This window comes from Littorina saxatilis, linkage group LG9, assembly GCF_037325665.1.
Source record: "Littorina saxatilis isolate snail1 linkage group LG9, US_GU_Lsax_2.0, whole genome shotgun sequence".
In the NCBI taxonomy this organism is placed as follows: domain Eukaryota; kingdom Metazoa; phylum Mollusca; class Gastropoda; order Littorinimorpha; family Littorinidae; genus Littorina; species Littorina saxatilis.
This window is the reverse complement of record NC_090253.1, coordinates 5,117,978-5,140,477: the sequence shown is the minus strand read 5'-3', so window position 1 is coordinate 5,140,477 and position 22,500 is coordinate 5,117,978. Positions and strand designations below refer to the sequence as shown.

At 45.0% G+C, this 22,500-nt stretch overlaps 2 protein-coding genes across 2 annotated transcripts in view; one reads left to right on the top strand and one right to left on the bottom strand.

The window, feature by feature from the left end:
• LOC138975133 (protein MTO1 homolog, mitochondrial-like) overlaps window positions 1-22,500 on the bottom strand; it is a 131,126-nt gene that overhangs the window by 64,384 nt on the left and 44,242 nt on the right. The gene's annotated exons all lie outside the window — the stretch shown is intronic.
• Window positions 915-22,500, top strand: part of LOC138975132 (trace amine-associated receptor 13c-like) — a 49,139-nt gene continuing 27,553 nt past the window's right edge. Inside the window, exon 1 of the mRNA XM_070347794.1 lies at window positions 915-2,048. The gene's annotated coding sequence lies outside the window, so the exon portion shown is untranslated. The remainder of the gene's footprint in view (window positions 2,049-22,500) is intronic.

Genomic DNA, 22,500 nt, shown 5'->3' with positions numbered 1-22,500 from the left:
GTGTCTGTATATGTGTGTGTGTGTCTGTCTGTGTGTGTGTATGTGCGTGTGTGTGTCTGTCTGTCTGTCTGTGCGTGTGTGTAGAGCGATTCAGAGTAAACTACTGGACCGATCTTTATGAAATTGTACATGAGAGTTCCTTGGTATGATATCCCCAGACGTGTTTTTCATTTTTTCGATAAATGTCTTTTATGACGTCATATCCGGCTTTTTATAAAAGTTGAGGCGGCACTGTCACACCTTCATTTAAATGAAATTGATTGAAATTTTGGCCAAACAATTTTCGACGAAGGCCGGACTTCGGTATTGCATTTCAGCATTGAGGCTTAAAAATTAATTAATGACTTTGGTCATTAAAAATCTGAAAATTGTAATTAAAAATATATTTTTTAAACGATCCAAAATTACTGTTATTTTATTCTTCATCATGTTCTGATTCCAAAAACATATAAATATGTTATATTCGGATTAAAAAAGGCCCGTTAACACAAAAATACAGATTTATTGTGCTGAAATCGAGATAATCAGGAAATTCGTGCTTCGTCATGGCAGCAATAGTGACGTGTTTAAACGAAATGTTCTGTTATGTTATATCTTGACACACACAGAAACAACTCCCACGCTAAACTTGAAATACAATGTATCATTAAATTCTACTTCTTGTTGTGTTAAACAAAACTCCAAGTAATTACTTATCTCGACAAAAAAGAGGATTTTGATGCTATAATTGAAATACCCTCAAACATTTCTTGTTAGGTTACGACAGGAGCGTTTCTACTTCTGTTGTGTTCCTTGGAATTGGTGTGCTCTGTAACACTACGGAGCTGTCTACAGTTATTGGACCACTTGCCTTAGCAACAGACGATTCTTTATGGTGTGCTCTGTAACACCACGGAGCTCTAGTTATTATACCACTTGCCCTAGCAACAGACGATTCTTTATAGTGTGCTCTGTAACACTACGGAGCTCTAGTTATTAGACCACTTGCCCTAGCAACAGACGATTCTTTATGGTGTGCTCTGTAACACTACGGAGCTCTAGTTATTAGACCACTTGCCCTAGGAACAGACGATTCTTTATAAGTGTGAATCCAAATTTGCTGCAGTGGTGACAGAAAAGAGTTCTCGTTCAGGATGTCAGTTTTCTAACAAAGTGCACCTTTTGTTTCTTCAGGACTTAGTTGTTCTACGTTCCTGGATTTCCGGCTCTCCTCATATTTGATCATCACTGACTGACTCCTCGTGCATTGTACGGCGTCGTGTTATAGTGATACCGTGGAGATAGATGACAACAATTCTTGGATGATGCTCTGGATTCCTGTCTTTTTGACACGAGAAAAGTACTCCTATTCGGTGACAGTTTGAAAACTACCACAATTTGTTTAGTTTATAAATTAATGACTATTTCAGACCGCTTCGTAAGGTAGCTACTTGTGCTTACAGGTAAAAAAAAAATATTTAAAAAAACCACATCTCTTTGGTGAATATGAAGGTACGCATTTCCTGTAGACTTAGCTATGGCGACATGTTTTGGACACAAGTTGCACTTTTGACCTCATTGCCATATTTATGACACCAATCTACATCTCTCAAATTGAGACAATTCATTTTTAACATCTTCCTTCACACCGTTAACATTCTGACTACACATCAAAAGAATAACGAAAACAACTCTCCGCCTTCCAAAAGCAGATATATATGTTGTGAAAACTTTGAGACAAGTTCGTTATAGAACTTAATTCCAACTTTCATCACATCACGTTCTTCGCCTAATCTGTTCAATTTCATTCCTTAGCTGATTTAGTTGTTCTACGTACCAAAAACAACCCAAACAAGCGTGCTTTGTGTGTTTGGAATTTAAAAGAGAGATAAAACTGCTGCCGGAAAGTAGAGAGAGATAACATTCCAGCTGGAATTTACAGGGAGTGCTCCTGGAATATAAAGGGAGACAACACTGCCGCTGGAAATTAAAGGGAGATAACAGTCCTGTTGAATTTACAGGGAGATAACACCTGCTCCTGGGAGATCCACTTGACTACTCCATCGCACGTAAGTGTTGCTTGCCGGTGATTGGCACTCTGGGTCTGTTTTCTGACGATACAATTTGAAGGCATTGATAGTGTTGCTTGCCGGTGATTGGCACTCTGGGTCTGTTTTCTGACGATACAATTTGAAGGCATTGATAGTGTTGCTTGCCGGTGATTGGCACTCTGGGTCTGTTTTCTGACGATACAATTTGAAGGCATTGATAGTGTTGCTTGCCGGTGATTGGCACTCTGGGTCTGTTTTCTGACGATACAATTTGAAGGCATTGATAGTGTTGCTTGCCGGTGATTGGCACTCTGGGTCTGTTTTCTGACGATACAATTTGAAGGCATTGATAGTGTTGCTTGCCGGTGATTGGCACTCTGGGTCTGTTTTCTGACGATACAATTTGAAGGCATTGATAGTGTTGCTTGCCGGTGATTGGCACTCTGGGTCTGTTTTCTGACGATACAATTTGAAGGCATTGATAGTGTTGCTTGCCGGTGATTGGCACTCTGGGTCTGTTTTCTGACGATACAATTTGAAGGCATTGATAGTGTTGCTTGCCGGTGATTGGCACTCTGGGTCTGTTTTCTGACGATACAATTTGAAGGCATTGATAGTGTTGCTTGCCGGTGATTGGCACTCTGTCTGTTTTCTGACGATACAATTTGAAGGCATTGATAGTGTTGCTTGCCGGTGATTGGCACTCTGGGTCTGTTTTCTGACGATACAATTTGAAGGCATTGATAGTGTTGCTTGCCGGTGATTGGCACTCTGGGTCTGTTTTCTGACGATACAATTTGAAGGCATTGATAGTGTTGCTTGCCGGTGATTGGCACTCTGGGTCTGTTTTCTGACGATACAATTTGAAGGCATTGATAGTGTTGCTTGCCGGTGATTGGCACTCTGGGTCTGTTTTCTGACGATACAATTTGAAGGCATTGATAGTGTTGCTTGCCGGTGATTGGCACTCTGGGTCTGTTTTCTGACGATACAATTTGAAGGCATTGATAGTGTTGCTTGCCGGTGATTGGCACTCTGGGTCTGTTTTCTGACGATACAATTTGAAGGCATTGATAGTGTTGCTTGCCGGTGATTGGCACTCTGGGTCTGTTTTCTGACGATACAATTTGAAGGCATTGATAGTGTTGCTTGCCGGTGATTGGCACTCTGGGTCTGTTTTCTGACGATACAATTTGAAGGCATTGATAGTGTTGCTTGCCGGTGATTGGCACTCTGGGTCTGTTTTCTGACGATACAATTTGAAGGCATTGATAGTGTTGCTTGCCGGTGATTGGCACTCTGGGTCTGTTTTCTGACGATACAATTTGAAGGCATTGATAGTGTTGCTTGCCGGTGATTGGCACTCTGGGTCTGTTTTCTGACGATACAATTTGAAGGCATTGATAGTGTTGCTTGCCGGTGATTGGCACTCTGGGTCTGTTTTCTGACGATACAATTTGAAGGCATTGATAGTGTTGCTTGCCGGTGATTGGCACTCTGGGTCTGTTTTCTGACGATACAATTTGAAGGCATTGATAGTGTTGCTTGCCGGTGATTGGCACTCTGGGTCTGTTTTCTGACGATACAATTTGAAGGCATTGATAGTGTTGCTTGCCGGTGATTGGCACTCTGGGTCTGTTTTCTGACGATACAATTTGAAGGCATTGATAGTGTTGCTTGCCGGTGATTGGCACTCTGGGTCTGTTTTCTGACGATACAATTTGAAGGCATTGATAGTGTTGCTTGCCGGTGATTGGCACTCTGGGTCTGTTTTCTGACGATACAATTTGAAGGCATTGATAGTGTTGCTTGCCGGTGATTGGCACTCTGGGTCTGTTTTCTGACGATACAATTTGAAGGCATTGATAGTGTTGCTTGCCGGTGATTGGCACTCTGGGTCTGTTTTCTGACGATACAATTTGAAGGCATTGATAGTGTTGCTTGCCGGTGATTGGCACTCTGGGTCTGTTTTCTGACGATACAATTTGAAGGCATTGATAGTGTTGCTTGCCGGTGATTGGCACTCTGGGTCTGTTTTCTGACGATACAATTTGAAGGCATTGATAGTGTTGCTTGCCGGTGATTGGCACTCTGGGTCTGTTTTCTGACGATACAATTTGAAGGCATTGATAGTGTTGCTTGCCGGTGATTGGCACTCTGGGTCTGTTTTCTGACGATACAATTTGAAGGCATTGATAGTGTTGCTTGCCGGTGATTGGCACTCTGGGTCTGTTTTCTGACGATACAATTTGAAGGCATTGATAGTGTTGCTTGCCGGTGATTGGCACTCTGGGTCTGTTTTCTGACGATACAATTTGAAGGCATTGATAGTGTTGCTTGCCGGTGATTGGCACTCTGGGTCTGTTTTCTGACGATACAATTTGAAGGCATTGATAGTGTTGCTTGCCGGTGATTGGCACTCTGGGTCTGTTTTCTGACGATACAATTTGAAGGCATTGATAGTGTTGCTTGCCGGTGATTGGCACTCTGGGTCTGTTTTCTGACGATACAATTTGAAGGCATTGATAGTGTTGCTTGCCGGTGATTGGCACTCTGGGTCTGTTTTCTGACGATACAATTTGAAGGCATTGATAGTGTTGCTTGCCGGTGATTGGCACTCTGGGTCTGTTTTCTGACGATACAATTTGAAGGCATTGATAGTGTTGCTTGCCGGTGATTGGCACTCTGGGTCTGTTTTCTGACGATACAATTTGAAGGCATTGATAGTGTTGCTGTCTTTATTGTAATCTGGTGGTGTTGTTGGTGGTGGTGGTTGTGGTGGTGATCATTTGAGAGAGAGAGAGAGAGAGAGAGAGAGAGAGAGAGAGAGAGAGAGAGAGAGAGAGACAGACAGACAGACAGACAGACAGACACAGACACAGACACAGACACTGAGACAGACAGACAGACAGACAGACAGAGTAACCAAGAGAGCGAGATAGACACAGACATAGAGAGAATGAAAGACAGAAAGAAAGACAGAGAGTGAAAGAGACAGACATACTGACAAAGAGACAGAGACAGAGAGACACACAGAGCGAGACAGAGACAGACATTGAGAGAATGAAAGACAGAAAGAAAAACAGAGAGAGATACAGAGACACAGCGGGGATATAGAGAAAAAGAGAGACAGAAAGATAGATGAGAGAGAGAGAGAGATACAGAGACACAGCGGGGATATAGAGAAAAAGAGAGACAGAAAGATAGATGAGAGAGAGAGATACAGAGACACAGCGGGGATATAGAGAAAAAGAGAGACAGAAAGATAGATGAGAGAGAGAGATACAGAGACACGGCGGGGATATAGAGAAAAAGAGAGACAGAAAGATAGATGAGAGAGAGAGAGAGATACAGAGACACGGCGGGGATATAGAGAAAAAGAGAGACAGAAAGAAAGATGAGAGAGAGAGAGAGATACAGAGACACGGCGGGGATATAGAGAAAAAGAGAGACAGAAAGATAGATGAGAGAGAGAGAGTTAGAGAGACACACAGACAGGCAAACCGACAGACACACAGACAGAGATAGAGAGCGAGAAACCGAGATAGACACAAAAATAGACAGACATGCAAACGGAGAGACAAAAAGCAAACCTAGCCAACCATCAAGAATGTCAGGCTGAGATGACAGACACATGAAACACACACATGAGACAGAGCCAAAGACGGAATAACACCAACAACCTGACAGCATAAAAACACAGCTGATACAACACATAACTAAAAGCAACGAGTTTCACGTGCGCACCAAAGTGTCAGACACTGGATACTTGGCAACGACCACGCTGTGAACAGTGCAATGATGTAACATACCTCACGCCATGTTATGGAGGTCATATACCTAAGGCCAAACAAAAATGTATGTTGGTTTAGGGTAACTCGACCGACCCTATTTTTTCCCGCCGACCCTAAAACATTTTTTTCATTTCTCAAAAAAAAAAAAAAATCTGTCACATTTTGCGAACCAACCCGAGACAAAAAGTCTTTTTTTTTTAAGTGTTTAAAAACGACCTACCGACCCTTTTTTGGGTGGTCATGTTACCCTGAACCAACATGTATTTTTGTTTGGCCTTACCTTGCTCATTTACTTTGCGACGATTACATGTTGAAGGTGGTGAGACTCTAATTTTTCTTTTATTCTTAACTTTGGAAAACTAGCGGTCTTTTCCTTTTTGAATTTTTGAAGATGGTGATGTTGATGCGTGTGTACCGTACATGTCTATCCGTAACCCATGTGTTTGGTCTATCTGCCTGCAGTTCTGTCTGTATTGCGTAAATCCCATATATATATATATATATATATATATATATATAGTTCGTTATTTTATCACTGAGAATCTCGAAATCAGCAGTGCCAGTTGCTGATACATACCGGTTGATATGTCCTTGGATCGTTGTTCCCCTGATTGCTTGGCATAAATAATGCACAATATTTACAAAGCGCATGTATCCAGGGTTTAAACCCATCCTGAACTCAGGTCAAAATGAGTTCGGCTCATTCTTGAGTTGCCTTGAGTTTCCTTGTCAAGGAAACCGATTGTTTACACCCCCGGTATAGGGGTGTGTATAGGTTTCACTCGATGTGTTTGTTACACCCCCGGTATAGGGGTGTGTATAGGTTTCACTCGATGTGTTTGTTTGTTTGTTTGTTTGTGTGTTTGTTTGTGTTCGCAAGTAGATCTCAAGAATGAACGGACCGATCGTCACCAAACTTGGTGAACAGGTTCTATACATTCCTGAGACGGTCCTTACAAAAATTGGGACCAGTCAAACACACGGTTAGGGAGTTATTGGTGGATTTTGGTTTTTTGGGGGGATCAACTACGCATAACTCTTCCTTATCTTCTCCATGTTTTCAGCGTTTACCTCCCTTTCTTCGTATGGTGCACTGTAGTATGAGGGGGCATCTTCGGATATTCCCGGCGTTCTGTTACTATTTTTAGAAGGTCACCGCAGTGTCCAGAACGTAAATTGGACCCGTAAATTATCCTCACTGTAAAAGTGCAAAGGTCGAATCAATTTATAGCCACGCGAAAAATACACTCTCATCTATCTCTATATATTTATACAATAGATATAGATATATATATATACGGCTTCTCTGTGTGTGTGTGTGTGTTTGAGTGTGTCTGTAGAAAACACCTGTGTATTGCACAGTTCTGTTTGTGATGTGGTACCTAGGGCGTCGTCGACAAGTATGGGACTCGACATGATATGATCAGGAATGGCATTATGGCCCCTGAATCATGTTCGTGCTGTTCCCATTCCACGAGTCTGGAAGGGACCTAAGCTTGACGGGTCCATGGTTCGAAGCCGGCGTACAGTGCGCCACTCAAGCCGGGTATTCGGCTCTACTTGCTACCCGGCGAAGCGGCAGATACACCCCGGACAAAATCTGGTCGATGAGATATTTCAATACCTGCTCTCAGCGCGCAGCGCAAACCGATTTTGGTTTTTTTTTTCGGGATCTTTTGTTTTCTGTATGCGGTCAGTAGGTGTTACAGAAAGAGTTATATTGATTTGTCTTTTTCTCCGCCTGTCTCTTTGTCCACTCAATCAACTTATTTTAACCACACTTGTTAGCAGTGCCTTCTCAGTTGGTGGCAGTGAGAATGGTAAGGACGGGGGTGTTTTTCCTACCTCGGAGGAATTTCTTGTTTTTTTTACATATTCAGAGCTTTTTGTAATGTGTTATTGATATAAGCAGATTCGCGATCGTCGATAATGATTTTTCATGGTGTTTTGTAATTTTTAAATTACAAAGGAATTGATATGTAAGACAGTTTCAAACGAGCTATTTTTCGCTGCTGTATTTACTGTGCAAACAACTCTAAATATGACAAAAGTGTCACGTGATAATCAACCGTTTGGTTTCGGCGTTCACTGGAGCAGACGATTTTTTCTGTAACCAGTTGACAGTGATGAAACCATATATTACGGTCTCCTTCCGGCAGCAGTCCCAAAACTTCGACTTGTTTTGACCTTAGAACGATGTCTTTATCATAACTGTGAAGAACAGAACGGAGATCACTGTCGAAGTCGGCCAATCTGCAATCATTTTCGTCTCGCGAACACTGATCTCAAATTTAGATCAGTGCTCGCGAAAAACATATGGGAGATAACTCTGTATTCTTATTTTGATAGATTCGCGTAGGACTGTAGCGTCCGGTCAGAGAGACAACTGGCAATAGCGGTGGAGCGATGCTTATCAGAATGGGTTTAACCCTGCATAAAGGAGCGACTAATTTCTGTGAGAACCAGGATTTGTACTAGACGTTAGGACGTCGGCCTTCCGCCTGGAAGGTTCGGGGTTCGAATCCCGGCCGCGCCTGGTGGAGATTTTTTTACCGATCTCCCAGGTCAATTAATGTGCCGACCTAGTGCATGCTAGTGCCATATCCTTCTTCGTGTGTACACGCAAGCACATGACAAACTTCACACGGACAAAAAAGGTTATCCATGCCAGAGTTCGATGGGTTATAGAAACTCGAATACTTCCAGCATGCATCACCTGGAACCGGAGAGCGACTGCCTAAATGGCGGGGGAAAAACGGCCATACACGTACACGCCGACTCGTGTCTACGTGTGTACGTGGGAGTCGCAGCCCAAGGACGCAAACAAAAGAAAAAAGTTCTTGTTAGGAAAAATGTCTAGAGTGATCACTATCTTTTTACATTTAGTCAAGTTTTGACTAAATGTTTTAACATAGTCATAGAGGGGGGAATCGAGACGATGGTCGTGATGTATGTGTGTGTTTGTGTAAGTGTGTGTGTGTAGATCAGTTCCGAGAAAACTTCTGGACCGATCTTCATGAGACTTCTCACGAGAGTTCCTGGGTATGATATCCCCAGACCATTTGTTTCTTTTTCGCGATAAATGTCTTCGATGACGTCATATCCGGCAATTAGTGAAACTTGAGGCGGCACTGTCACGCCCTCATTTTTGAACCAAATTGGTTACAATTTTGGTCAAGTAATCTTCGACGAAGCCCGGACTTTGGTATTGCATTTCAGCGTGGAGGCTTACAAATTAATTAATGAGTTTGCTCATTAAAGTCGTCATTAAAATGAAATTGTTGCAAATAGATTCACAATTGATTGCATTGTATTCTTCATCAAATTATGAATGTAAACATATATACATATGTTATGTTTACTCTTAAAATGTGATCACAATTAACGAAAATAGGTTAATTAGTGCTACGATTAAAATGAAAGAAATCGTTCCAAAAATGGTTTCATGTTATTTTTCATCATTTCATCATATGTTTTATTCAAAACAAGCACAGAAAGTTAAAAAGAATACAGCATAGCGCGCTTTCCTGCTTTCCGCAGTACGCTATTGCGCTATTCTGACTCGTCAATTTCACTTCTTGTTGCACGGGAAAACTGCCGCGGGGATTGACGAAGCTGTATTGTCTCGGTTAAAACAAATGCAGTGCGTTCAGTTTCATTCTGTGATTTCAACAGCTGGACTAAATGTAGTAATTTCGCCTTTCGCGACTTGTTTTTTAAATGTAATTGCCGATTTTGAACCGACGTTAGTTTGCGTGAAGTCGCTCAGACGTTGGCGCAGCACAATCGGTGAGAAATTGGCCCTTTGTTAACAGTCCGCCCGATCTTTAACCCACTCCTGGGCGACTAGTGCTACAGCGTCAAAATGGATTAAAATGCCGGGGTGTGAAAAAGTGGGTTGGGGGGGGGGGGGGGGGGGATGTCCAATCAATCCGCAGAACTGTCCACAACCGTTAGCAAACGGATCTCCCTGATTAACTTCGATCTGTGACAGCCCACAGCCCCTATGTGTTAACATGAAAACAGATTTAAACTGGCTCAGCAAAACAATACTTCACAAGAACGCGGCGCGATGCGATGGAGTGGGTACTGTAAGGGGTAGCAATGGAACAAAGAGATGGAGCAGGGGGAGACAGACGAACAGACACTCAGACAGACATAAACAGACAGATATAGGACAGACAGACAAAGAAAGACAGACAAAGAGGCAGACAGATTTTGGAGGGTGTTATCAAAAATACAAGCCAAATACAAATTGAGGGCAGAAAACCAGAAGAACACAGGTTTCCCAGAGAGAAACAACAGACTTGTAGATCAAGAGACCCACATAGAAAAAAATGAACATGTCCAAACAATTTGTGAAATAAGGAGGAATCTAATATAAAGCTAACAGCTTGCAACAACAGGCTGCGGTGAGAAGGAAAGAGAGGTTTTCTCAATACGAGCCATTATTATTATATTAATCTCGGATTATTGACACTCGTCAGTCCATTTCGCGACCTCTAGAAACCGGTTTCGTGAAAGACAAAGGAAAACGAAAGAAACGAAAGAAGAAAGGAAGGAAACAGCGAGAAAAGATCGACTCAGTTTGACCTTTGTTTGACAGGAATAATTTTGAACACCCATGGGTAATCGCAGCGTATCAAATTACTGACATGTTGCAGTACGTCTGAGCATAAATCGGTTAAAAACGCAACCGCCGTGTCTCGCGTCATGACGTGTCTTGCTTTTTGTTTTTACCTCCAATTAATACTTGACTGGAAGTATTGCTGGAGGCTGACAACTGAAGGGGAGACGAGGGTGTGTGTGTGTGTGTGTGTGTGTGTGGGGGTGTGTGTGTGTGTGTGTGTGTGTGTCTGTGTGTGTGTGTCTGTGTCTGTCTGTCTGTATGTATGTATGTATACATGTATGTAATGTATGTATGTGTACGTATGTATGTATGTATGTATGTATGTATGTATGTATGTATGTATGTATGTATGTATGTAATGTATGTATGTATGCATGCATGTATGTATGTATGTATGTATATGTATGTATGTATGTATGTATGTATGTATGTATGTATGTATGTATGTATGTATGTATGTATGTATGTATGTATGTATGTATGTATTTATGTGTCACGTTTCAATATATCACTCAAGGTGATTATGAACCGGTTAATTACTACTAATTAACTAACCACACCACGATCCACTCTCGCAGTCATACAATTAAATAGAGTCAACAAAAGTATAAGTTTCAGACGCCTGTTTATGTATAAACTCTCCACCTCCCTCGAGCCTTCACTCAAAATATGTTCCTTTTACGTTCTCAACACGTAAAAAACCAGTGTTCACTGACAAAATGCCAGTACTATGTAGAAAATTATAGTAACACGCTGAACCCGTGTAAATACAGTCGAAATGAGAATGTTCTGTTCGAAAAGCTCTAGTTCGTGCAGGTGTCACACACCCCACGTTGTCACTACTCCAATGAAATCATAGATACGAAAAGACAACGGTGGTCAACGGGGTGCGTACGACATGGTGCACTTAGCTTTATCTCTGCTGCTGCTGCTTAGCCGGTATGCTGGTTAGTCGGTTCGCTGGTTAGCCGGTCCGCTGGTTAGCCGGTTCGCTGGTTAGCCGGTCCGCTGGTTAGCCGGTCTCCTGGTTAGCCGGTCTCCTGGTTAGCGTAGCCTCAACAGTTCCCGCCAGAGTCAGCCGTGCCGATGTTACGGGAACGTAACGAACGAACGAAACGAACGAACGAAGGAAGGCTGCAAACAGAAAGCATCGGTGCACTAAACATGTCAGCTACCCCTCACCCACCACCTTAAAACATGTCATCTTTAAATATCTCATCGAGCACGTGGGCCTGCACAAAACTGACTTTTTACAACAACAAAACAGCCATTTTCCGTCCTTCTCTCCCTATCTGCAAAAACCATATACAGATTAGTATTTTAGCGTCACAGAGAGTAAATTATGCGCTAACCTGGAAAGAACAACAGAGAGTATTTCATTCCACAACACAGACTCATCAACAGCGTTAAATAATGATTTATTACCTCAAAAGCCTATGATTGTAACTCTCAATGGAAGCAAAGTCCGCCTCCTCCCTGGAACAGTCTCTGTTCGTCAACAGTGACCCAAAACGTCCAGAACCCCTTGTCGAATCCTTATGCGAAAGCCATCGCCGACGAAGGAAATGTGACGACTTGTCCTCAGCAAAATACGTGGCAGAGGAAAGGAATAACTTGTGGAAGTTCCCCTAGAGTGCCGAATATGATACTCGGTGAAAAACCATCATACTCTAGTAACTGTGTGTTAGGTCCTTCCCCTTCTGCCGCTGGGTGTCAAGTGTGTCGTCCTTGAGTCTCTGACAGACCACCTAGCCAAATACACGTGACTGACCTTGTCACCAAACCAGTCCAGCTATACACAGTTTTGCCTCCCCAAGCAGGAAAAAGACACGAGAAACTCAATCCCTGAAAATCCCGTGCGCGCTGTCAGCGAAAAAAACCGTCAGCCCTATGACAGCAGAAACCTGCACTGTGAAGCTCGTGCGTTTCAAAACATCCGTGCTCGGGAGCACTGTCAGCAAAAACTCTGCTGTGTCCAATATCACGCACAGGCGCTTTCTATCATACATTGACCCAGAACAGGCACTCCACTGAGTGACGCTTTCTTGGTCTCTGTCACCCGATCGTGACACACCTCCCCTCTTCAAGACGAAACCTCGGTTTCGCTCACAGTCATGTTCTCCTCTACAGCCCGAGAGAGAAAGTCAGCTCCAACATTGTTGGCGCCCGGAATGACGCGTACCGTGAATTGGTACGGTTGGAGAATCAACGCCCAGCGCATAAGTCTGGCGTTTGCCAACCTTGCAACCTGAAGATATTGCAGAGGTTGATGGTCCGTCTCCAGACAGAAAGGTCGTCCGTACAGGTACGCTTCGAACTTCTGGATGCCCCAGACAATGGCGAGACACTCGCGTTCAACCGTTGCATACGCTGCCTCGGCCGAGGTCAGCTTACGGCTGGCGAAGCAAACAGGGTGCAAAAACCCCTCTGTCTCCTGAAGCAACACTGCCCCAAGTCCCTTCCCTGAAGCGTCTGTCCTCAGCACGAAGTCCTTGTTCAGGTCTGGTAGTCGGAGAATAGGCTGACTGGTGAGTCGCCTCTTCAGGGTGTTGAATGCGGAGCTACATTCCTCAGTCCACACTACAACGGTCGGTTGTAGTTTCTTGGTAAGGTTGGTCAGTGGTAGAGCGATTTCGGCAAAGTGCGGGATGAAGCGTCTATAGAAGCTGGCTAGGCCCAGGAAAGACCTGACTTCTTTCTTCGTGCGCGGTGGCTCCGCCTCCCGAATCTTCTGGATCTTGTCGTCCTCTGGAACGAGCAATCCCTCGCCGACAACATGACCCAGGAAAGACAATTCCCGGAATCCCAAGTAGCACTTGGACGGTTTAGCTCCCAGATTTCCGTCCTTCAACCTTCCGAACACGTCGCGCAGGGCGTCGAGATGTTCAGTCCATGTCTCTGTCGCGATCAGCACATCGTCGATGAAACTGCTGATGTCCTCGCGCTTCAATGGTTCCAAAAGTTTCCTCATCATGCGAGTGAAGACGGCACCTGCATTCTGTAGACCAAAAGGCATGACTGTCCACTGGAACTGGCCGAATGGAGTGGTAAATGCAGTCTTTGGGCGGTCTTCCTCGGCAACTGGGATTTGCCAGTATCCCTTGGTGAGGTCCAGTTTGGAAAAGTACTTGGCCTTGGCCAAGTGACTGAAGAGGTAGTCCACATCAGGCATGGGTTCCGCGTCAAACGCCGTAATCTTGTTCAGCTTCCGGTAGTCAACACAGAACCTGACGCGTCCATCCTTCTTCTTTACAAGCACAATTGGTGAACTGTAGGGAGAGTTCGCTGGCTCGATGACGCCCAACTTCGTCATGTCGGCGATTTCCTTCCTGACCACCTCCTTCTGGGCATGAGGCATGGGATACTGCTTCGTCCTCACTGGCTGTTTCTCCAGCAAGTCGAAGGTAAACTCCTCTAGATGCGTCTGAAGTGGTATGTCTGTAAGGACCCGTGCTGCATCCTTCAGGATCTCTTGCAGGTCCGCCTGCTGGTCGTCCCCAAGATCAGGTGAGATGTGCACGTCCGTGAGATCCTCACTAGCCTCCAGCGGACAAACTGGTACCCGTCCTCCTCCCTGTTCTTCCGTTGTCTCGTCCATCACGACAGCAACTGCTTCTGTCACTTTGTCCTTTTCCCCGTAGGCAGTCCTCTCTATGTAGGCGCGCAGCAGGTTGGCGTGGTACAGGCGTGCTTTCCCGTTCATGACGATCCTGTAGTCGTTTTGGCCCACTTTCGCTGTCACCTCAAAAGGTCCTTGCCACTGCAGTTGTAGCTTGTTGTGTTTGACAGGTAGAAGTAGCAACACCCGTTCTCCAATCTTGAAGCTGCGCGGCCGTGCCTTGCGGTCGAATCCTCGCGCGTAACGCTGTGCTGCTCTTCCCAGGTTCTCTTGAGCCAATTTGCAGGTCTCTTCAATCCTGTTCCTGAGTTCTACGATGTAGGTCGCTGTCGTCTGCACCTCCTCGTCAGCTTCTTCGTCCGTCCAAGCTTGACGCAGGATAGCCATGGGACCGCGTACCTGTCTGCCGTACAACAACTCAAATGGGGAAAAACCCAAGCTCTCCTGAGGAACCTCGCGGTATGCAAAAAGCAATGCTGGGATGTACCTGTCCCACGTGCGTGGTTTCTCCTGAGCTAGTTTCCTCAGCATGGTCTTCAAGGTGCCATTGAACCTTTCCACCAGTCCGTTGCACTGAGCATGGTAAGGAGTGGTGAAGTGCTGCTCCAGTGATAGCAGTCGTGCTGCCTCCGCCATCACTCCTCCCGTGAACTGCGTGCCTCTGTCGGTGAGTACCTCTGATGGAATTCCCAGCCGGGACCACATAGTAACCAGAGCCTCAGCTACTCGCGTGGCTTCAATCGATTTCAGAGGGATCGCCTCTGGGTATCGAGTAGCGTAGTCCACCATGGTCAAAATGTATCTGTTTCCGTCCTCAGACGCAGGCAAGATGGGCCCGATGATGTCCACTGCCACCCGACGAAAGGGTTCGTCGATGAGCGGCATCTTCTCTAAGGGGACCTTCCTCACCCTTCCTTTGGCAACCACCTTCTGGCACTTATCGCAGGACGCACAGAAACGTCGGACATCCGTGCAGATGCCTGGCCAGTAAAAGTGGCGCCAGACACGATCCGTGGTCTTCTTGGTACCAAGATGACCTCCCAGAATCGAGTCGTGTGCCGTTGCCATGACACCCTCGCGAAACTCGCGAGGCACGACAACCTGTTTGAATGTACCTTCTTGGTTGCTGAACTCACGGTAGAGCAACTTCTTGTCCCTGAGGAACCTTGACCTCCCATGCTTCCCGCTCAGCTTCACCTTCCCCGACTTCGCGTGCTCCCGAGGAGTAGCTAAGGTCGGGTCAGAATCCTGAGCCTTCGCGAGAAGCGCGGGGGTCACGTTCCCCAGGGCAGCTCGTGCAGCAGGTAGGGGTTTGAGAGGTTTGTCCTCTCGCTCCGCCTGTGCCCGCGTGAGCACTGAAATGACGTCGGGAGACCGATAAACGGGAACCTCCCTGGTGACGCCGTCCACAAACTGAACCCGGTTTCCAATGAGCAGGTCGCATGGAGGATCGTCCATGACGACGGCCACAATGGTCCCCGTGAACAACGGGGTTACGACCTTGATCACTGCCGTGTTCAAGTCGTAAGCGTGAGATGCCTCGGCCATTCTCACCCTGATGCTGTCTCCTGTGTAGGCCATAGCTGGAACTAGACTCGCCCGAACCACTATCATGTCTGCCCCTGTGTCCCGCAGACCTTCGCCCTTCACTCCGTTAACGTAGACGTTGCAGTGGGGCTGGAAATGTTTCCTGGAGCACGGAACGCAGAGTTGTGGGATGGTGCATGAGCTCGTGACGTCCCTGAACTCCTCACTGCCAACGAAGTGAACGCCCTTCTGGTCAGCCTGTCTCTTGTGGCAGTCCTTCTTCACGTGGCCCCGCTTGTTGCAGTAGTAACACTGGATGTCAGTTCTGGAACTCGATCCCTTGTGTCCCTGATCGTCCTTCCCGTCCTTGGGTCCTGAAGAACCCGAATTTCCCGTTTTTCCTGGCCGTGAGCCTGAAGATTTGCCGGAGATCGCCTGGGCGTCCTCGTGCACTCTGATCCAGTCGGCTGCCTCCTGAGTAGTCTTGGGCTGGTGCTCCTGCACGAAGGTCACCACCTCAGGTCGCAGGCTGGACATCAGTTGTTCCATGACTATGAGGTCGGCAAGGTCGTTGACGGTCCAGTCCTTTTCGGCCATCTCCACCCAGCGCCGCAGGTAGAGGTTAAGGCGTGCCACAAACTGATGACTCAGCTCGCCGCTCAGTCTCTTGCTGTTACGCAGACGTCGTCTGTAGGCTTCAGCAGTCAGGTTGAAGCGCTGGAGTAACGCCTTCTTTAGTGCCTGATAGTCTCTCGCCTCGTCGTCATCCAAAGCGTTGTAGAGCTGCAATGCGCGTCCCTTCAGGCAGGTGCTAAGGCGGCTAGCCCACGTGGCCTCTTCCCACTTCTGGTCTGATGCAATGCGCTCAAACCGGCGTAAAAAGTCGTCGAGCTCGTCCTTGTCATCGTCGAACGTCGGCAGTCTCGTACGGTCGGCAACAAACGTCGGCGCGCTAGCCTGAGTGAGCGTACCCTTCTCGGCCTGTAGCCTAGCTAGCTCTAGCTGGTGATCGCGATCCGCCTGTTCCTTCCGGTCTAGTCTGTCACGTTCGTCTTTCTTTTCCTGTCTGTCTCGTTCTCTTTCTTGTCTGTCAAGTTCGTCTTTCTTTTCCTGTCTATCTCGTTCGTCTTTCCTTTCCTGTCTGTCACGTTCTTCTTTCCTTTCCTGTCTGTCTCGTTCAGCCTGTCGTTCCCTTTCTTGTCTGTCAAGTTCGTCCTTCTTGTCCTGTCTGTCACGTTCTTCTTTTCTTGTCAGTCGCTCAAATTCTTCCTTCCGTTCCACTTCTAAGCGTTTTAGAACGCTTCGGGCTCTAACGCGTGCGTCTCGCTCAGTCGGTTGCTCACTACCAGGAGTCTCGAAAGTTATTCTCCTCGTCGGAGATCCCCCTGTGGCCATGGTTAGTTTTAGCAAAGCTTTATTACCAAAGTAAGTCTAACGCAGCTATAGCTAGAACACGCGGTGATGAAATGGATACAAAAATCCAGCAACCGGAAAATGCAGAAGAAAAATCCAAACGGTGTAGAACAAAACGCGTAGCCTACTTTATGGCTGCTTTTTGCGGTGAAACAAAGTGTTTCCCACAGCCGTGGCCTACTTTATCGGCTGCTTTTTGCGGTGAAACAGAGTGTCTCCCACAGCCTCGGTTAGGACAGAAGTCCTCGGACCCTTCCCCCCCAAAATTCCAACAAAGTCAAAATATGGAGAAAAATCCAAGTAAAACAAGACTATAGAAATATAACCTGTTACAGAATGCGAAACAACAATGTAGAGAAAACTGAGCAAAACGAATAACAAATCCGCTAACCCCGCTCAGCTCTCTGCAACGGAAAACTCTGAACGTACAACAACAAAGATTCACAAACAAAGGAAAGGGAGATAATCACAGTTAGCGCATACAATAACTCACAAATTACAATTTACATTTCCTGCAAGATGTGAATCGCTTAAGGTGTGGTATATGATCAAAACTATACAAAAAAGGGTAGCACCAAGCAGAAAATAAGTCGAGCACTGACGAGATTATCTGCTCTTAGTTCTCCTTAATTGGTGGGTCTTTATCAGTTGGAAATTAACTGAGTAAATCCCGGCTTGGCCCCCACGTGTCACGTTTCAATATATCACTCAAGGTGATTATGAACCGGTTAATTACTACTAATTAACTAACCACACCACGATCCACTCTCGCAGTCATACAATTAAATAGAGTCAACAAAAGTATAAGTTTCAGACGCCTGTTTATGTATAAACTCTCCACCTCCCTCGAGCCTTCACTCAAAATATGTTCCTTTTACGTTCTCAACACGTAAAAAACCAGTGTTCACTGACAAAATGCCAGTACTATGTAGAAAATTATAGTAACACGCTGAACCCGTGTAAATACAGTCGAAATGAGAATGTTCTGTTCGAAAAGCTCTAGTTCGTGCAGGTGTCACACACCCCACGTTGTCACTACTCCAATGAAATCATAGATACGAAAAGACAACGGTGGTCAACGGGGTGCGTACGACATGGTGCACTTAGCTTTATCTCTGCTGCTGCTGCTTAGCCGGTATGCTGGTTAGTCGGTTCGCTGGTTAGCCGGTCCGCTGGTTAGCCGGTTCGCTGGTTAGCCGGTCCGCTGGTTAGCCGGTCTCCTGGTTAGCCGGTCTCCTGGTTAGCGTAGCCTCAACAGTTCCCGCCAGAGTCAGCCGTGCCGATGTTACGGGAACGTAACGAACGAACGAAACGAACGAACGAAGGAAGGCTGCAAACAGAAAGCATCGGTGCACTAAACATGTCAGCTACCCCTCACCCACCACCTTAAAACATGTCATCTTTAAATATCTCATCGAGCACGTGGGCCTGCACAAAACTGACTTTTTACAACAACAAAACAGCCATTTTCCGTCCTTCTCTCCCTATCTGCAAAAACCATATACAGATTAGTATTTTAGCGTCACAGAGAGTAAATTATGCGCTAACCTGGAAAGAACAACAGAGAGTATTTCATTCCACAACACAGACTCATCAACAGCGTTAAATAATGATTTATTACCTCAAAAGCCTATGATTGTAACTCTCAATGGAAGCAAAGTCCGCCTCCTCCCTGGAACAGTCTCTGTTCGTCAACAGTGACCCAAAACGTCCAGAACCCCTTGTCGAATCCTTATGCGAAAGCCATCGCCGACGAAGGAAATGTGACGACTTGTCCTCAGCAAAATACGTGGCAGAGGAAAGGAATAACTTGTGGAAGTTCCCCTAGAGTGCCGAATATGATACTCGGTGAAAAACCATCATACTCTAGTAACTGTGTGTTAGGTCCTTCCCCTTCTGCCGCTGGGTGTCAAGTGTGTCGTCCTTGAGTCTCTGACAGACCACCTAGCCAAATACACGTGACTGACCTTGTCACCAAACCAGTCCAGCTATACACAGTTTTGCCTCCCCAAGCAGGAAAAAGACACGAGAAACTCAATCCCTGAAAATCCCGTGCGCGCTGTCAGCGAAAAAAACCGTCAGCCCTATGACAGCAGAAACCTGCACTGTGAAGCTCGTGCGTTTCAAAACATCCGTGCTCGGGAGCACTGTCAGCAAAAACTCTGCTGTGTCCAATATCACGCACAGGCGCTTTCTATCATACATTGACCCAGAACAGGCACTCCACTGAGTGACGCTTTATTGGTCTCTGTCACCCGATCGTGACAGTATGTATGTATGGGAATGTCGCTAAACCTGGAACAGTTAAGGAGAAACAGCCGTACCAGACAAAAACATTATTATTGCAAAGCGTTTTTTATATTGTCACATACTAGACTCTATCAGTAAACAAACGAACAACATAAGATAAAATAAAAGTCACACAACTCATCAAACTGACCATTATACAAATTTCTGCATTTGTTCCAGGTTGGACGCATGGGTGTGTAAAGTGGAACACTGTGTTGTCAAACTCGGAACACATGCAAAAACACACTGACTCTCTTTCTAGCTCTGTCTGTGTCTCACACACACATATATACACCCACACACTCTCAATCACACGCACACAATTACACATTGCCACACACACAAGATAAATTCATACGTCATAACATTTTGATTTAGCCATCTTATTTAAATGTCTGTTTTTCCACATAACATTGGATTTTTACCAAAGAAATAGTAAATTTGATAACAATTAATGCCTCAAATGTGAAAAAAATATAAATAAGGGCTAGGTCTAAACAAATCGGATAAAAAAAACTGTTTTTGTAAAACATGAAAAAAGAAGCTAAGAAACGATTTTTCACTCAATGTCCTTTTGTTTTCTACTTTCAGTGCAGTCCTCGTGTGATCAATGCCGTGTGTATACTGCTGGCACTGTATAATGTTCAAAGGGGTGTTGGTGCCACACAAGAAGCAGTACCAAGATATTTCGCAGCATAAAAGTCGTGACAGGAACACCAAAATGTTCTTGATGCGCAACGCAAACCCATTTCCCCGTTTCTGAGAGCCGACAACGCGCAGCCCATTTCTTCGGGTAGCCACCGTCCGGGTCCCAAAATACTGTAAAACAAATCAATCAACCATTCAATAAAAGGTATAGAAGGAAAAAATACAATAAAACTGAAAAGAGAATTGAGAACGTGACTAAAATGGTTCTATGCTAAATGCCCCCCGGACAACTGCCCCCCTCCCCCCCCACCCCCGGACAACAGTACTGCCCCCCGGACAACAGTACTGCCCCCTGGACATTTGCCCGCCTAGGACAATTGCCCCCCGTGACAATGAATTGCCCCCCATTCTTGTCTGTATGTTTAGCGAGTTATCAAGTGTTGTATTGTTGTCTAGAGGGTATTCATAGGTAATGGAAGTCTATAATTTGTTTTCTCAACGATATCTATATAATGCTTCCTGGTTTGAATACACACACACACACACACACACACACACATACACACACACGCGCGCGCGCGCGCAAACACACACACACACACACACACACACATACATACACACACACACACATACATACATACACACACACACATATACACACATACACATAAATACTGTAAACACCCAGACAAAGACAAACTGACAGACATACACACAGACAAACCGACACAGACACTTGCACGCCCACACTTACGCCCGCATTTACACCACCAAACACACTCACACACACACACACACACACACACACACACACACACACACACACACACACACACACACACACACACACACACACACACACACACTCTTATTGAAGTGAACGGCTTTTGCAAAAACTTGCACGAAGAGTAGTGAGAAAAAAATTGGGGGGCAGGTGTCCGGGGGGCAGTTGTCCTCCCTCGGTGGGGGGGGGGGGGGGGGCAGGTGTCCGGGGGGCAATTGTCCTATTAGGGCAATTGTCCGGAGGGGGGGGGGCAGTTGTCGGGGAACAATTATCCAGGGGGCAATTAGCCTGCCACGGACTAAAAACACCAGTGTTCACTTTATCGTTTGATGAGGGTAAGATGGAACAGAATGCGTCAAAGCTGGAACACTGTTCCATGTTTGCCTCTATATGTGTTCCAGCATAGCCGCATGGCACCTGCATGGATTTCGACTTTAGCTGTAGGATACATGTGACGTTTCCAATCTTTTTTCCCCGTTCATAGTGCAACACATTGATGTAGGTTTGTAATAGCAATCAACATTTTATGTGAACGTATATAGATAAAGAGTAATAAAACGAATTCTAGACAATAGAAATAAGAAGAAGAAGGGAGAAAAGTTAAAAAAACGTACCTCTTCTTTGGTTTTGCCGCAGTTGCCATTTTTCTTTTTGCAATAACATCGGGAGGGGTCACTAGACATTTCTGCTAAAAAAATTTTCATGAATTGTTTCCCGTTGACCGCATATTGAGGTGTTCCAAGTTAGCCGACTGTTCCGGGATTGGCGACTTTCCCTTATGTATGTATGTATGTATGTATGTATGTGTGTATGTGTGTGTGCGTGTGTATGTATATATGTGCTCGTGAACCCATACTCCCATAAAACTCCTGAAGATGATGAATTTCTACAAGAAAAATGAATTCTTCCAGAGGATATATATCACAACTGATTTTTTTTCTTCTTCAATTTCTTTTTTTATATAACTGTTTGATGACGTCATTTTATCCGTCCTTTAAAGATAACTAAGGTCGCACCGTGTCGACCTCATTGATCCATCAAATCAATTGAATTTTATGTCAAAGAATCAATGACCCGATCCGGAGTATTGGAATGCTCATTAGCTTGGAAACTTAAAAGGAATTCCTTAATTTGTTAATAACAAATTCTGTCCGACATTTGAATAACAATAACAGAATATATTAATTTCACTGAATGCGTTATCATGTCCTGAATCCAACAAAACAAAATATGGATAGATTATGTTGTTTGAATAGACGATGTTCGGAAATAATTTTTGATGGGAAAAAAAAGAGGGCAAACAAACCAGCGTGATACTGTACGCCAATCACTAGCAAACTGCGTGTAACACACGCAACTCAATAATAATTGGCCTATTTTGTCATGTGGTTTTGTTAGCCCTCTTTTTTTCAAGGAAAGACAACCCTTTGCTACCCATAAAAACGTGACCGAGTTAGTTCCGGAATTATTCTATTGAAAATGTACTAAATATTAAAGATAACCCGTTTTATGCAATGGGGACCAGTCGCTGTTCCGTCGTCAGGTTTCGGTCAGCTCATGATTTACTAGTCTCGGTATATATAAACTGACCCAGTGAATTCCCTTAATCTCTCAGGCCCACAGATTGACTGAATGTGTTAATATCGCTTAAAGCGACAAGTGTTCTGTTTCGTGTTTTTCCCTCTGACATGCAAAGAGATTAAATTTGTTTTGTTTTGTTTTTTCAGTCGCAAAGAGTTGTTTTTTCTCTCTCGTTGTTTCGT